The sequence below is a fragment of the Carlito syrichta genome, unplaced genomic scaffold (genome assembly GCF_000164805.1).
Source record: "Carlito syrichta isolate Samal-C Ts95f unplaced genomic scaffold, Tarsius_syrichta-2.0.1 Scaffold289177, whole genome shotgun sequence".
In the NCBI taxonomy this organism is placed as follows: Eukaryota; Metazoa; Chordata; class Mammalia; order Primates; family Tarsiidae; genus Carlito; species Carlito syrichta.
Genome location: NW_007233273.1, coordinates 231,694 through 236,479, shown reverse-complemented (window position 1 = coordinate 236,479; position 4,786 = coordinate 231,694).

Genomic DNA, 4,786 nt, shown 5'->3' with positions numbered 1-4,786 from the left:
CAAGATGTTAGGCATTTGTCAGACCTGGAGTTGGCAAATACTTTTTCCCAGTCTGTGGACTGTCTCCCTGCCCTCTTGATGGTTTCTTCGGCTTTGCAGAAGCTTGTCAGTTAATGAGGTCCCAACTGTCTATCTTATCTCTTATGGCCTGTGGGTTTTGGGTTTTGTTCAGGAATTGGATGCCAGTTCCAATTTCCATATGCTTCTTATGCTTTGAGGTTTTACATTTAGGTCTCTGATCCATTTGGAGTTAATTTTTGTGTATGGGGATAGATAGGGGTCTATCCCTATCTATCAAGAAAGCATATATTTTTAACATTAAACTGCATGTAACATTAAATTCATACAGAGCTTGGTTTTGTATAGCTATTAACTTCTCAGAATGTTTCAAGGCCATTATCCCATTTCATCATTTAACCAGTGTTAAAATATAATTCTGCTTTTCTTGCTTTTGCCCACTAAGAACAGAAAGAGGAAATAAAAGGTAATATAGTCCATCCAAAGTGATTTGAAAAGAATTTTCTGTCTCCAGAACTAACAAGCCATAAACAGCAACACAAAAAGAGGCATGTAACGGAGACATTTTACCAAGCCAGTGGACTACAGTTGACATGCATTTCATGCTAAAAATGGATATTAACTATCAAGTCTCTTTTCCCACTTATAAACAAACACATTCAGCATCAGGGATTATCTTGTATACCTGGGGAATATGTCACAGACATCCTCGGGGACAGAAAGCTTTCAGGTACAAAGGGATAATGGATCATTTAAAATTCAGCGGTCCCCAACCCTTTTGGCATCAGAGACCGGTTTCATGGAAGATCGTTTTTCCACGGTTGGGAGTGGGGGTGGGGCGAGGGGGAATCGTCATCAGGCATTGGATTCTCACAAGGAGCGGGCAACCCAGATCCCTCGCAAGCACCGTTCACAATAGGGTTTGCAGCGCCTCCAAGAATGTAATGCTGTCACTGAGCAGACAGCAGACGGAGCTCGGATCAGTGGCCGCCCACCTATTGCTGTAGGGTCCGGTTCCTAACAGGCCATGGACTGATACCAGTCCGTGGCCTCAGGGGTTGGGGACCCCTGAGGAATCAATGGCTTCCCAGTCATTTTGGGTTTTGAATTCCCAGCCCAGAATGTAGATTGGTTGTCAAGAGGAGTTGGCGTCATGTGATGTCTCTGCTGAGCTGTCCCTGCCTTTGCTTTAGTCAGTTCTAAGTGCAAGTAGCAATTCACAGTCGAGAAATATTTTCACATCACGCTCTTTTTGGACCCCCACAGTCACCCTGAGAGGCAGGTGTTATTGGTTTACCTTTTGCAGGGGAGGAAACAAAGTCCTCTTGATGGTAGTGGTTTATGGAGCTTAAGAACTCTGACACTGGTAGTTCAATTTTTAGTTCCTTAAAAAAATCTCCCATACTGTTTTCTACAGAGATTGAACCAGTTTACAATCCCACCTACAATGGGTGAGTGGTTCCTTTTTTCTGCAACTGTGCCAATATCTCTTGTTCTTTGACTTTCTAATCATGGCCATTCTCAATCATGGGAGATGATATCTCATTGTGGCTTTAATCTGCATTTCCCTGATGATTAGTGATACTGAGTATTTTTTTTCATATGTTTGTTGGTTGCTTCTGTGTCTTCTTTTGAGAAGTGTCTATTCATGTCCTTTGCCCACTTTTTGATGGGGTTATGATTATTATTTTGGGTTGGAGTCTCACTCCGTTGTCCAGGCTGGAGTGCAGTGGCACACTCATGGCCATGCCAGCGTCAACTTGCTGAACTCAGGTGATCCTTCCACCTCGGCATTCCAAGCAGCCGAGTTACAGGTGCACGCTACCACACCTGGCTAATTTTTTGGTTTATTGTAGAGATGAGGTCTTGCCAAGTTTCCCAGGCTGTTCTCAAACCCATGGGCTCAGGCAATCCCCTCACCTCAGCCTCCCAAAGTACTGGGATTACAGACTTGAGCCACCACATCCGGCCTATTTTTGTGTGTGTGTGTTGAGTTGAACTACCTTTTGAGCCAACAATCCCACTGCTAGGGATCTACCCAAAGGAAAATAAATCAATATTTTAAAAACATACCTGTACTTACATACAGCACTATCTACAATAGCAAAATTATGGAACCAACCTAAGTGCCCGCCAACAAGTGCCTGGACAAAGAAAATGTGGTATATATACACCATGGACTACTACACAATCAGACGAAGAATGAAATCATGTTCTTTGCAGCCACATGGATGGAGCTGGAGATGACCATCCTGAGTGAACGGACTCAGAAACAGAAAACCAAACACTGCATGTTCTCACTCATATATGGGAGCTACATGGTCACCAAGATGGAAATAACAGACACCAAAGACACCAATAAGGGGGGAGCTAGTGAGGGGAGTTAGGGTTCAGAAATGATCTGTGGGGTACAGTGTTCATCCTCTGGCAACTGGGCCACCTGAGACCCAATCCCCACCACTCGACAATATGTCCATTTAATGAACATGCTTGTGTATCTCCCTGAAACTAAAATAATAATTAAAAAAAGAACTCTGACACTGATGTAGACTGGCCTGCATTGACTTTGAGATATGTCACTTACCACCTGTGGTCCTTTGTTTGGGTAAGTTACTTGACTTCACAGGTCTCAGTTTCCTTTTTCTGTAAAGTGCAGATGATCATGCCTGCCCCTGAGGTTGTCAGAAGGAGCCCACTGGATTGTGGACACAAAGCTTAGGTCATCTGGCATACAATAGGCACTCAATAATTGGGAGCCGAGGGTAGAAGTAGGAGTTGAGCCTCAGGTAAAACCTGGACCCTCAATTCCAAACTTTTATGTGTCATCGAGGAAATGGCCTGAGGGAAGAGAGAGCTAGCCGGCATTACAGTGGTTGAGGATAGTCAATGCTAACCGGCGAGGAATGGTCACGTCTGGCTAGGAAGACATGTGTGTGTGATCCATGAGTAGGATTGAAGTCTGTTTTTAAAAAAATTTTTATTATAAAGATGTGGGGTGCAATTCAGGGTTAGGTATACAAACGTCGATTATGCAGGTACCCTTGTTGATGAGGTGTGCCCCTCCCTCCCCTAGCAGTTTCCCTCAACTGCCAATCCCATCCCCCCATCCCTGACAGTTTCCCACTACTGCCCATCACTTTCTTAGAGCCTTATAATTGTTCAAGATCTGCTTATGAGTGAGAATATATGGAACTCTATTCTTTGTTTCTGTGATAAATCACTGAGTATGATTGACTCCAAATCCATTCAAGTTGCTGCAAAGTCCATATATTTGTCCTAAGGTTCCAGCGATAAGTAGGACTTTAGAGTCTCAATGTAGGTTAGAATCCAGGCCCCGCCATTTCCTCATGGTGCTACCAATCCAGGACTGCGTGTTAGTCTCCTCAGCTGTAGAATGGAGGTTAAAAAAAAGCTTTCACTTGATTTTTGAGAACCAAGGGGCATAAAGTGTGCTGAACATCTAGTCTGGAATAGAATAGGTATTTGCCAAATGCTTTGTTTTTTCTTTCCATCACACCTTCCTAATGTCAGTACATAGTGACAGCATGTTGCTTAACGATGAGAAAGGCATTGCTAGGCAATTTCATTGTTGTGTGAACATTAGCGAATGTACTTACTTAAGGCCAGTTGCGGTGGCACATGCCTGTAATTCCAGCACTTTGGGAGGCCAAGGTGGGAGGATCGCTTGAGCCCAGGAATTTGAGACCAGCCTGGGCAAATGGCAAGATCTCATCTCTACAAAATTTTTTTAAAAAATTAGCCAGGCTTGGTAGCTTGTGCCTGTAATCCCAGCAACTTGGAAGGCTGAGGTGGAAGGGTCACCTGAGCCCAGGAGGTTGAGGCTGTGGTAAGCCATGATCTTGCCACTGCACTCCAGCCTGGGTGACAGAGTGAGACCCCCCAACTCAAAAATGAAAATAAAAAATAAAACAAAAACGAAGAAATGTCCTTATACAGGCCTAGATGTGGGGTCTACTGCATACCTGTATGGTCTAGCCTATTGCTCTAGGCTATAAGTCTGTACAGTATGTGATGCACTGAATACTGTAGGCAGTTGTAGCACCATGGTAAGTATGTGCATGTTTAAACATATCTAAATATAGAAGAGGTATTACAATGTGGTATTACAATCTTACTGAACCACTGCTGAATATGTGGTCCATCATTGACTGAAACGTAATGTGGTGCATATTTTTTCTTGCGTGAAAAGATACATTATTATTCTTTTCTTGCTGTCTGAGGCTAGAAAGAAAAAAATGGCATGTGTGATATCAAATCTGGAAGACAGAAGAAGAGAAAGGGATCAAATTGAAAAGCTTCTGTAAAAGCAAAAGAAGCCATCAAGAGGGGGAAACAGCCCACAGAATGGGAAAAAATATTTGCCAACTGTATGTCTGACAAAGTCCTAATAACCAGGATCTACAAGGAACTCAAATGTGCTGAAAGGAAAAAAAACCAAAGAGCCCTATTAAAAAGTCAGCAAAAGACATGAATAGACACTTCTCACAAGAAGACATAGGAACAGCCAAGAGATAAATGAAAAAGTGCCCAGCCTCACTAATCATCAGAAAAATGCAAATCAAAATCACACTGAGATACCACCTAACTCCAGTAAGGATGACCATCATTCATAAAACAAAAAACAACAGATGGCCGGGCTCGGTGCTCAGCCTGTAATCCCGCGCCTTTGGGAGGATGAGGTGAGTGAATTGCCTGAGCCCGCGGGTTTGAGAGCCGCCTGGGCAGCGAGACCTCATCTCTACAATAA